Source organism: Castor canadensis, chromosome 2 (assembly GCF_047511655.1).
Source record: "Castor canadensis chromosome 2, mCasCan1.hap1v2, whole genome shotgun sequence".
In the NCBI taxonomy this organism is placed as follows: domain Eukaryota; kingdom Metazoa; phylum Chordata; class Mammalia; order Rodentia; family Castoridae; genus Castor; species Castor canadensis.
In genome coordinates, this window is record NC_133387.1 from 184,322,179 (window position 1) to 184,335,561 (window position 13,383).

Consider the following 13,383-nt stretch of genomic DNA (forward strand, 5'->3'; position numbering starts at 1 on the left):
CTAAATATTAGATAAATGTGGGATCCCCAAGAGCAGAGAGGAGGAGCAAGAGAAGTGTCCAGTGCCCAGGCTTTCCTAGAGTAACGTTAGGTGGAGCAGCACCTGAGCTGGCCCTTTAAGGATGGTGGACTTCATTCAGACCTATGCTGGTCAGCAGGCAGAGCCTTCCAGTACTCTCAAACTGATCCAGGGATGCAGTTTTGCTAAACTAAAATAAAAATTTTTAAGAATACTTTTAAAACCTGGGAACCTAAAATGTCCAGACATAGCAAATTAATTTTCAGATCCCCCCAAAAGGTCCTGTTACAAAATGATTTTCTCATTGTTGATTCACCTTAGAACTCTTTAAAGGTGTTCACATGAAATATGACACAATAGTAGGTACTCAGTAAACGTTTGTGGTTTTAAGTGTTTTACTCAAAAGAATTTGTGTCTGCATATGAATAATAAAAGAAAAATGAAAAAAAAAAAGAATTTGTGTCTGCAAACTCAAATGACGGTATAAAGAGGTAGCTCAGAAATACATATGCATATAAATTTTATTTTATCGATTTTACATTTACTTACGTGTATACATTATTTGGGCCACCTCCCCCCGCCCCAGAAATAATTTTTTGATAAAAGGAGAGAAACAGATTGAGTTGTTCTCCACAGATAAACCCATAGAATCTTGCATTCCTCCCATTGTAGCACTCAATATCTCACACTCATGAGAAAATTTTCTTTTTCTTTTGTTGAGGCCGGTTTGAACTCAGAGCTTTGCACTCGCAAAGCAGGTTCAGTTCAGTTATTTTGGAGATGGAGTTTCATGAACTGTTTGCCCGGGCTGGCCTTGAACTGTGATCCTCCCAATCTCAGCCTCCCAAGTAGCTAGGATTACAGGCAAGACTTACTGATGCCCAGATAGAGAGAAAATTTTCTTTTCTTAAGGTCCTTGAAATTCCACATTATTTTGATTATATTTTTTACACAGTACTAGGGATCAAACCCAGGAAGACTCCCTACATTGGAGAACCCCAGTATAACATAATTTTCCAATAAAACATACCTGAAAGTGTTAAGTAATAGTGGTGATGCATGTAACCCTGTGCTTGACAAAGAATCCAAGGCCAAGACAAAATACAGTATCAGGCACCTGGGCTAAGTGCCTTACTTCTGTTGCTCAGCAACCTTGAAGATAATTTCATTCAAGGCTGGACCTGGTGACTGAATGCCTGTAGTCCCAGCTACTGGGGAGGCTAAGGCAGAAGGATGGAGTAAACCCAGAAGCTGGAAGCCAGCCTGAACAACACAGACAGATCTCAAAAAACCAATTTTTTTAGGGTTGGGCATGTAGCGCAAGTGCTAGAGCACCTGCCTGGCAAGCACAAGGCCTGGGTACAAACCCCAGTACTGCAAAAAATAATTAATTAATTAAAAATTAAATTGATTCAACCAAGCAATCCTATCATAAAAATAAAAGATGACAATTCTCAATTGCCAGGTTCTGCCACATAAACAACAAAATATATAATTCTTGCAACAACTCTGTGAGATGTTATTATTTTGGGGTTTTGTTTGTTTGTTTGTTGTTTTTTGCAGTACTAGGTTTTGAACTCAGGGCTTCATGCTTGCTATGCAATGGGTTTTGTTTTTTTTGTTTTGTTTTTGAGGCAGGGTCTTACTACATAACCCAAGCTGGCCTCCAACTCACTCTGTAGCTCAGGATAGTCATGAACTCACATGTTATCCTGTTTTATTGGGAGTCAGGAAGAGCCTGTGGAACAGAGAGATCAGGTTACTTGCTCAAGGTGACATAATAAGTGAAGGCCTTGGTTTCAAAGTTAGGCTGAATGTAGGGCCTGTATTCCTAACCAACTGAATCAATGGAAATAAAATTGCCAGTGTGTGACGAGATAAGCACAAGCTATGCACTGCAGCCTGGTTTGTAATGCCAAAAACCAGATGTAAGAACAATAACCATTTGCAGGAAATGTTTGATAAGCTGGACTGTTCATACTGTGAAATATTATGCAGCAATGAAAAGAATATATTGGGGTTAGGAAGATTTCCAAATGTAAATAAGTAGAAATAGAAAGCTAGAAATAAACACATATAACCTTATTTTTAAAAGGTAAAACAAAGCAAGTGTCCTCAACAATACAAAAATTAAAAAATCCATTTTTTTTTTTTTGGTCCTGGGAATTGAACCTCCCAGGAACAAACAACTGAATTTAAAAGTGGGTAAAAAAGCCAGGCACTGGTGGCTCATGCCTGTAATCCTAGCTACTCAGAAGGCAGAGATCAGGAGGATTGAGGTTCAAAGCCAGCCCAGGCAGTTTGAGATATCCTATTTTGAAAAAAAAAACAAAAACAAAAACCAATCACACACACAAAAAAAAGGGCTGGTGGAATGACTCAAGGTATAGGCCCTGAGTTCAAGTCTCAGTATGGAAAAAAAAGTGAGTAAAAGAGCCAGGTGTGGTAGCACATACAGTAATCCCAGCAGTCAACGAGCTGAGTCAGGAAACTCAAGTTTGATGCCATCTGGGCTACACAGAGAAAAGAAGGAAGGAAGGAAGGAAGGAAGGAAGGAAGGAAGAAAGGAAGGAAGAGAGTGAGGGAGAAATGGAGGGAGGGAGGAAGGGAGGGAAAGAAATAAGAAAGAAGGAAGGAAAGAGAGAGAGACAAAGATCTGAATAGGGCTGAGGGAGTGGCTTAAGTAGGTCACATGCCTAGCATGTTGGGTTCAGTACTGTGTACTAAACCAAACAAAAACTGGACAGACACCTATCCAAAAATAGCCATATCTATGGCAAATAAACACACGAAAAGATGATATGTCTAGGAGATTTCAAATTACAAAAAAAAAAAGGCTGGAGGAATGACTCAAGTAGTTGAGTGCCTGCCTAGCAAGTGTGAAACCCTGAGTTCAAACTCCAGTACTGCCAAAAAGTTTTTTAATAAAATTAAGTAAATACGACTACACGAGCTATCACTGCACAACTATTATTTGTCCAAAATCCCAAATTCTGGTAAGACCAAATGCTGCTGAGGGTGTGGATGAACAGGAACTCATTGCTAATGATATAGGGACTTTGGGAGAAACAAAGCAGACTGCCACGTGACCCCATAGAGCATGGCTATGGGATGAATTTACTCAAATGAATTTCAAACTTACGTCCACACTAAACCCTGATGGATGTTTCTATATAGAAGCTCTACTCATGTCTGCCAAAGGAACAAAGACTTTTTCACTAGGTGAATGAGTAAACAAATAGTGCCACATCCACACAATGGGAGACTATTTCGTGCTACAAAGAAGTGAGCTGTTAAGCACAAAAAGACTTGGAGAGAGCTTAAATGCATATTAAGTAAAAAGAGCCAATCTGAAAAAAGCTATATATTAGATAATTCCAACTCTGGGATATTTTGGAAAAATCAAAAATGTTAAAATAGTAGAAAGATTAGTGTTTGAGGTAGGGAGGAAAAAAGGAGTGAGTAAGTGGAACACAGAATTTTTAGGGCAGTGAAATTATTCTGTATGATACTGTAATGATGGGTACATGACATGTGCTTCCTTTCTTTCTTTTTGGTGGTGTTGGGGTTTGAACTTACAGCTTTGAGCTTAACAGGCAGGCACTCTACCACTTGAGCCATGCCTCCAGCACTTTTTCTTGCTTTAGTCTTTTTTTTGGGGGGGGGAGGGGTAACTTGGGTTTGAACTTAGGGCTCACACCTTGAGCCAATCCACCAGCCCTATTTTTGTGATGGGTTTTTTCCGAGATAGGGTCTTGAGAACTATTTACCCAGGGCTGGCTTTGAACTGCAATCCTCCTGATCTCTGCCTCCCCAGTAGCTAGGATTACAGGAGTGAGCCACCGGCGCCTTGCTTGCTATAGTTGTTTTTTGAATAGTCTCAAGTTAATGCTTAGCCACCCTGGATGCTTCCCACCTAGTTGGGATCACAGGCTCCCTGTCGCCATGCCCAGCTTACCTTATGCATTTTCAGAATCCATAGAATGAACAAAGAGTGAACCCTAATGTAGGGGATGGATTTTACTAATGAAGTACCAAGCTGGGTGCAGTGGCAAGCCCATATGTAGTCCCAGCTACTTGGGAGGCTGAAATAGGAGTGCTGCTTAAGTCTAGGAGTTTGAGGTCAGCCTGGGAAACATAGTAAGACCTTGTACCAAAAAATAATCATAATTATAAAGTATCAGTATTGGCTTATCAATTGTAATACACATGCCACATTACTGCAAGATGTTAATTGTGGGAAGAGGGTAGAGATGGAGGATATATGGGAAATTTGTACTTCCCATTCCATTTTTCTGTGAGCCTAAGACTGCTCAAAACAAACAAGTAAGCTGGGTACCTGTGGCTCATGCTATAATCCTAGCTACTCAGAAGATAGAGATCAGGAAAATCGAGGTTCAAAGCCAGCCTGGGCAAATAGTTTGCAAGACCCTATCTTGAAAAAAACCCATCACTAAAAGGGCTGTGGAGTGGCTCCAGGTGAAGCCCTTGAGTTCAAAACCCAGTACCAAAAAAAAGCAAACAAACCAGGCACCGGTGGCTCACTCCTATAATCTTAGCTACTTGGAAAGCAGAGATCACAAGGATCACAGTCTGAAGCCAGCCTAGGCAAATAGTTCAAGAAACCCTATCTTGAAAAAACTCAACACAAAGAGAGCTTGCAGAGTGGCTTAGATGGTAGAGCATCTAAGTAGCAAGTGTGAGGCCCTAAGTGCCAAAAAAAAAAAAAAACCCCAAAAAACAAGTAAATAAAATCTGTGGAAATAAACAGCTGAGTATGGTAGCACATGCCTGTAATTCCAGTGTTTAATTTATGTGCAGATGATTAAGAATTCAGAGTCAGCCAGGCTACCTAGGGACAGCCTGCCTCAAGAAACAAACAAATCCCCTAATACATGTCTTTCTGTGTGTTTCTGTATGAAACAAAAGAAGAGAACACACCAGGGTTTTGATGATGGGGAAGCAAAGTCCTGAAATACACATGAACATAAACTGAAGGTCTTTTCTTTCTTCTTCTTTTTTTTTTTTTAATGCAGATGGTCCAACTTAGAGCTCCATTCCTGCTAGGCAAGTGCTGTACCACTGAGCTACGTTGCCAGCTCTTCTTTTCTTTTTTTAGTTTGTGCGTGTGTGGTACTGGTTTGAACTCAGAGCCTCCCACTGGTTAGGCAGGTGCTCTACCACTTGAGGTATACCCCTAGCCCTTTTGACTTTAGTTATTTTTCAGATAGGGTCTTGCATTTTTGGAGGGGTCCAGCCTTAGTCCATGATCCTCCTACCTACGATCTCTATGACTTCCTAGTAGCTGGGATGACAGGTTTGACCCATAACACCTGATTTATTGGTTGAGATGGGGGTCTCCTTAACTTTTTTGCCCAGATTGGCTTTGAGTTTTGATCCTCCTGATCTCTACCTCCTGAGTATCTGGGATTACAGGTGTGAGCAGTAAAGACTGTAATTCTTTACTTACTGGGGTCTTGTGAAAGTTCTTAGCCTGAGACAACTTACAATTTCTGTTGTCGTCTGTCTTGTCTCCTCTTCCAGGTTCTGATGTCATGCTTCTTCTGTGACCTTGCTCTGCCTGTTACATCTATGGTAAAGCAGGATGTGACTTCTGGTTTCAGGACCCTTGCTATTATTTGCAGACCAAATCTGTGACTGCTCAACATTCCCTCTCCATGCTCCATTGTCCCTCCATTTTTTTTTTTGTGGTACTGAGGCTTGAACTCAGGGCCCTGTGCTTGCTAGGCAGGTGCTCTACCACTTGAGCCACTCCACCAACCCTGTTTTGTGCTGGGTTTTTTTTCAGGATAGGCTCTCGAAAACTATCTTCCCAGGCTGGTTTCCAACCATGATCCTCCTTATCTCTGCCTCCTGAGTAGTTAGGATTTCAGGCATGAGCCACCAGGGCTCAGCCATTGAACCTTCTTTCAGAAGAGGTTCGCTACCATGGCTACTTTCCAAAAATGCCTCTTTTCTTCAAATGGGTTTTCTTTCCATTTGTCTGAGTCTGAAGCTTTGTGTTCTTATCTCTGAGCTGAGCCCTTTGTGTTCTAGCAAGCTGTCTTGAAAAGATGAGGGGAACAAGAGTCTTTTTACCTAGACATGGTGGCAGATTCCTGTAATCCCAGCACTTGGGAAGCTGAGGCAGGAGGAATTCAAGTTGGAGACCAGCCTGGGCTACATAGCAAGAGCCTATCTCAAAACAAAAATGAACAAAAGAAAACAAATGTCTTTTTCCTTCTGGTAGGAAAAGTAACCTACCTATCACATTAGAGTTCTGGTTATACCCTGGGAAATGACCACCTAGATATTTTCTGTGTAAGGGACGTTGATATGGCCTTGACAGTGGTAGGTGTTTTTGGTGCACTGTGAGGTGGACTACATTAGCTCCCGTCTGGATTGTAAACTCTGGGGACAGGGGCTGGGTTTAATGTATCTTGCTTTTCCTGAAACATTTAGCACAGTATTCCAATGTCTTCCTGATAGTCGATTAATTCAGCAACAGTTTATTAAGTGCCTACAAGCGAGGCACTCTTAGTTTTGGGGATACCAAATAGATAGTTTAAGCCTTCATGGAAATTCCTTGGCAGAAAGTTGGTAATTGAGTTGGGTCTTTTCTCAATGCACTGTTCTCCTTACATTTCTGTGTTTGAAAATTTCAATACTAAGAGGTTTATAAGGATAGACAATGAGCAAAGTGTCCTAGGAAGAATGGGCACTGAGATTTTTTTTTAATAGACAAATAAAGCCATCAGCCAGGAGACAGAGCCAAGTAGAGGATGTAGTTAAAAGTAGCCTTGGATCAAAAGCTGCAATGTGAAAGACATCAAGGCAATGTCTACACCACCAGAAGCACAACCTTCACCTTTAAGGGTTTAGACGAAGATTGGTACCTGAAGCCCAGGTGGGATGCTGATTTTTCTCCACATCACCATTTCTAGAGCCTAGCCCAGAGTGCAGCTATCCTACAACAACAGGAAGAATGTACTCCATCAGTCTGGTCTATCCGGGTTCCAAACTTCTCCTTTATCTCAGAAGTAGTGGATAGGGATGGTATCTTCAGTTAGGGTAGGAGTTTATCAGTGAAAGCACCAGCATCAAAGGGGAGAGTCAAATCTCCAGGCTTTTTCTTTTTTATGAATTTCCTAGCCTTCTCCCAGCAAGTCTGATGGAGGCTCCAAAACTTCTGTTGAATAAGTTGCTTGCAGATTCTTGACAGTGATGGAAAGAACTGTACAGAATACAGAAGGCTGCCTTTTTTTTTTTTTTTTGCCTATGCCTCAACTCAGTTTATTGAATTAGAATTACTGCGCAAAGTCCCCAGGCAATTACTATGGACACTATAGATTAAGAACCGCTAATTTATATCTCTTCTCTTTGTTGATATTCAAGTAGCAAGCTTAGAGACCTGGAAACTTTTATCTTCATTAAAGTTTCATTTGATTTATTTGTCACACAGCTAAATTGCGAGTGATTTCTCCCCCGTCTCCCCCTCAAAAAAACCAAGAAGGTGAAATCATTTCTCCTTTGGGAAAACTGAAAGGAGATTCAGCTTTTAGTTCATTGAGGAGTCATCTTTAAAATCAGTTCAGAGCTGGGTGCCGGTGGCTCATGCCTATTATCCCAGCTACTCCGGAGGCACAGATCAGGAGGATTGAAGTTCAAAGCCAGCCTGGGCAAATAGTTTTGGAGACCCTATCATGAAAAAACCATCACACACACACACACACACACACACACACACACACACAAGACTGGTGGAGTGGGTCAAGGTGTACGCCCAGTACTGCAAAAAGAAGTAAATAAAATAAGTTCAGAACTAGGAACAGTTAATTTTTCTCCCTATCCTCAGACTTTCATCCTCAGTGTCTTGAAGCTGGGTATGGTGGCTTGTGCCTATAATCCCAGCTACTTGGAAAGCATCAATGGGGAGGATTGAGGCCAACCAGGCAAAAAGTCAGTAAGACCCCATCTCAACAAGCCAGGTGTGATGATGTGCATCTGTCATGACAGTTACACAGGAAGCTTAAGTAGGAGGATCCCAGTCTAGGCTGGCCCTGACAAAAAATATGAGACCTTACCTGAAAAATATCTAAGGCAAAAAAGGGGTAAATATGTGTGGTTCAAGTGATAGAGTGCCTGCCTAAAGCATAAGACCATGAGTGAGTTCAAACCCCAGTACTACCAAAAAAGAAAAAAAAAAAGAAAAAGATGCAAAGAGAGTACCTGTCTGTTTCTTTCAGGGAAGATGGAGTGTTGCCTGTAGCTACCACCACACCATGTGAGATTTACTGTTGCCTGCTCCCTGAGCAGCCATGGTCACCATCTTCACAGGGAATCTTCAGTGGGAAAAGGCCAGGGATAAGATAGTTCTTCTGCATCCCTAGCTACCGCCTGGGTCTGACTTTTCTTGGGTGGCATAAGGGACTCTGAAAAACCTATTCATTGGGGATGATTTAAAGGTTCTCTCTGTCCCCATTGGGTCCCCAGGGGAAGGTGAAACACAAAGAAAGTTTTCCCTGCAATCAGCAGAAGCAGCTGCTGCTCAGAGTCTAGGCAAACAAGAGTACTACCTGCCAGAGAGACTTGCTGCCCAGCTCCTAGCCTGGCATCATGGCATCTCTTCTACCTGTTTCTGTTTCTGGGTGTCAAAAAATTACAAGTTGAACATTAATCTGCTGGTGTGGTGTAGGAGGCAACTTTCAATGGTAGGTAGGCATGGTGAATGTGTTAGCCAGGGTTCTCAAGAGAACCAGACCAATAGGAAACACACACACACACACACACACACACACACACACACACACAGATTTATTATGAGTGATGACTCAGGACAGCATGGGTGTGAGCTAGAGTCCTAGAAAAGCTGGAGATACAACTCCAGGCCATGTGGGAAGGAGTGCCAATGTCTGAAGACAGGAGAAGATGGGGGTCCCAACTCAAGCAGAAAGAGCAAATTAATTCACTCTTTCCTGCCTTTTTGTCCTGTTTGCACTCTCAACTGATTGGACGATGCCCACCCATGTAAGTGAGGGTAGATCTTCTTTTCTCAGTCTGTTGATTCAACAATAATCTTGTCTGGAAACACCGTCATAAGGACACATTTAGAAATAGTATTTTTAAAGGCTATCTGGGCATTTCTTAGTGCACACTTAAAATTAGCCATCACAAAGAGCAACAAGAGATTCATTCTGGGCTGGTGGAACACCTGTCTAGCAAGCATGAAGCCCTGAGTTCAAACCCCAGTGCTGCCAAAAAAAAAAAAATCAACTTCACAAGGTCTAGTTACCACCTCTGTGGTGCCAGTGACTCCAGTCTGCTAATCTCTTTATCTGAGATGATTTTGTGTCACAGGAATTTTTGCTACCTTTTAGGTCCCGTCCGCTAATACAGAATGCTCCTCCTTCAATGGTCTTCCTTTTTTGGAAGGGGGGGCCTATTTCCAGCATCAAATTTAATGTTGTTACCCCTTGCAAAAAACAGAACCAAGATAATGACCAATGATTGATGTATCATGATGGGATAGATTGAATTGCTAAGAATAAAATATCCAGTTCAATTTCCTACATGAGATACCCATGCATAAGAACCAATTCTTCATAGCCTCTTGGCTTTAGTTACTCCTGGAAGGGTTGGCCAAAGTGAATCCATTTTGGTATCAGTTTTGATACAGGGTCTCATGATATAGTTCAGGCTGGCCTGAAATGTGCTACTTAGCCCAGGCTGGCCACAAACTCACCATCCTCCTATTTCAGCCTCCTACACACTGGATTACAGGCATGTTCCGCTGTGCCCATCATGATGCTAGTTTTATTCTAACAACTTTCCCTTATTCTCTGTAGACAAGGGGAAACTAATATCTGTAAGACACCCATTGAATCTAGCATCCTTTATCTCTCACGTGTCACCAGGGCTTTGTCAAGAGCTGCTGCTGCTCTGAGATGTTCTGTTAACCTGTCCCTCCCCTCACCCCCACCTGTGTTTCTTGGCATTGCAGTTCCTGCTAGGGATGGTCACTCCTCTGGTGGGAACAACGCACACTGCTACACTTGGTTACTGTGCTGTGGTCCTTGACGGCTATGGATACCTCTGTGGACTGGCACTGCCACGACACTCTCCTCCTCTCAGGCTCTCTGGGTGTCTCTCACTGCTCTATCAACAGCTTCTGGATATTAGTGGAGTCCATAGTAGGGAAGGGAAGAATTTCCTTACTCTTCTGTTTCACACTCAGACAGGAGTCCTTGCTGTGTTGTTTGACCCCTAGTGTGTTACAGAGATAGGGAAACAGCACCTTCAGTGTCTCCAATAGCCTTGCCTTTTCCATAAGGCCTGGGTCTTCAGTTTCAGAGTTACCACTGCATTTGAGATTTTAGTAGCAATGTTCACACTCCATTCTGGCTTTTTTTTTCCCTTGTGAAACTGGGGTTTGAACTCAGGGCTTCGGGAGCTTGCAAAGCAGGCGCTCTACCACTTAAGCCAAACCTTTGGTTTACTCTGGTTATTTTGGAGATAAACTACTTACCCAGGCTGGCCTGGAACTTCAATCCTTCCAATCTCAGCCTCCCAAGTACCTAGGATTACAGCTATCAGCACCCAGCTCCATACTTCATTCTGATAAGGAAGGCATTGACTCGGTGAATCTTATCATGCTTGGCCCCTTATTACTCTAGAAAGACATCTTTCAAATGAAATGCCTGTCTTTCCCTACAATAAACTTCCTTAGAGCCAGTCCACTAGCCAGCCAGCCACACCCAACCATACCTGAGTATCTGCAATGGCTTTTATGTTGTAAACCTTGTTTTTCCTATACCATCAGAAGATCCTATATGACCAGACGCCACATTTTCCACTCCTTATGTCCCACTGTCACTCCAGAATTATTCCACCACTAAGCAAAATTAACCTATATACCTATGTATAATTTTACAAAGTAACTTTGTTGTTTTTCCAGTACTCAGGATTGAACCCAGGAACTTGAGCATGCCAGGGAAGCACTCTACCACTGAGTCGTACCCCTGAGTCGTACCCCTTACTTAACCTTTGTTAAGTATTATCTCCGTTTTCATGACAACCCTGTTCACTAGGTTATTATAATCCCCATTTTGCTGATGAGCTAACACAAACTGTCCAACGTCTTTGAGTTACTCAGTGATGGAGCAGGGCCTTGAACTGCTGTTAACCACAGTTCAGGTCTCATTCCTCAACACGGCTGCTGTTATTGCAATGCTTATGCTACAATCCTAGCTGTCGCCTTGTGTGTCTAGTTCCTTCATAATCCCCCAAATTCAGCAGAAAATGTAAACGAGAACAATTTGTGTGTGTGTGTGTGTGTGTGTGTGTGTGTGACAAGATCTCACTGTGTAGCCTACACTGGTCTCAAACTCTGAACCCTTTTGCATCAGCCTCCCTAGTGCTGGGATTACTACCACACCCCACAAGGACAATTCATTTTTAGTTCATCTTATTCTTCCTCTTTTCAGCTGGCTCTCTTGTATTTTGGCCTTTCTCTGCTTGGACCCCTAAGACTTTGAATGAGTTAAATGTTTGTTTCTACCAAAATTCCAATGTCTGAACCCTAACTCCCAAAGTGATGGTACTCAGACGTGGGGTCTTGGGAGATAATTAGGTTCGGATGAGGATAGATACCTCGTGATGTGATTTGTTTCCTCTTAAGAAGAGGTAGAGTAATCAGTGTCCTCTTATTACACTGTGTGAGGTATAGCAAGATAGTGGCCATTTGCAAGCCAGGAAAATGGTCTTCACCGGGAACTATAGAGACCAGCATCTTGATCTTGGACTTCTAGCTTCCAGAAACATGAGAAATAAATTTCTGTTGTTTAAGCCACCCAGTCTATGGCATTTTGTTATGGCAGCCTGAGCCTTTGACACCTAGATTCCTGATCTGCTGTAATCTTGGGAAGGAGAGGATTCCTTGTTGCTTTGGATTCTGGTTTCTATTTTTTGTTTGTTTGTTTGTTTGTTTTCTACCTGCTCGTAGAAGAAAACAGTACAAAGGTAAGAGTGCTTGCTTTTTTACTTCATCCATTCTGTGTTGCTATAAGAATACTGGAGACTGTGTTATTTATGAAGAAAGAAAAAGTTTTATTTAGCTCATATGTCTGGAGCTGGGAAGTTCAAAATTTTATGGTTGCACCTGCAGGGGCTTTGTGCCTTTTCATAACATGGCAGAAAAAAATGGAAGGGCAAGTGGGCATGGATGGAGGACAGGAGGAGACAAGGGAGACCAGACACTTTATTTATTTAGTTTTGGTGGCACTGGGGTCCAGATACTTTATAATAGCCTGCTCTTGTTACAACTAACCCACTCTCAAGGGAATCACATTAATCCCTTCCTTTGGGCAGAGTTCCCATGACCCAAACACCTCTTAAAGGCCCTCTCAATTCCGTGACACTGCTAATTGAACTTCAGCATGAGTTTGGCAGGGACAAATGATAGCACTTACTGAGGAGAAGATGTAACCTCTGATTCTGACCCTGCTGCTGTAGGTCTGAGCTCAGATAAGTCCTCCATATCTGCAGCTCTCAGACAGGCAACTCTCGCTCTTTGAGTCTTGTTTTGTTTTCTGCAATAAAATATGACTGGAAAACACTACCCAGGACCTTTCATAAAATGTTCTGATTTTATTGTTGTGTGGGGTTTTTTTTTGCGGTAGTTTTAAAAATATATATTTTTATTAGTATACATTAGTTGTAGAGGGGAGTTCCATTTTGACATTTACATATTCGACTCACCCCCTCCATCATCACTCTCCATCATCTTCTCTTCCCTTCTTAGAACAATTTCAGCAGGTTTCACTGTTTTCTCTTCATACATATGCACACAGTACGTGGATGGTATTTGCCCTCCTCACCTTCCACTCTGTTGCTTTTGATTGACTTCCTGGATGTCAACTTTCAATTTCTTGGCTCATTTCTCCTCACCAGCCACCACTTCAGACATTTGCTCTATGTGTCTTCCTAAGTCCTGACCATATAGTTCAGGGTAGGTATCCTAAAATACACCCAGGTTCTTTCCCTGGGAAAGGGAATTTTTTTTTTATCAGTACTGGGATTTGAACTAAGGGCCTTGTGCTTGGTAGGCATGCACTGTACCACTGAGCCTCACCTCAGCCCCAATGCTGTACTGTCTTCTATGGAAACCCTGCTAACCTCTTTCTATTATTTGTCTAGGTCGGCTCCACCCAGGGCAGGAAAGTAAGCCAAATTATATCATTGTAGTTCTTTCCCCAATTCATAGTTCAACCCCCAGTTGACACCATAGCGTTAGCAGGATACATATCTACTACATGGTCAACAAGGCAGGAGGTAAATACACAAAGACTGAAAATAATTCCGCCCATG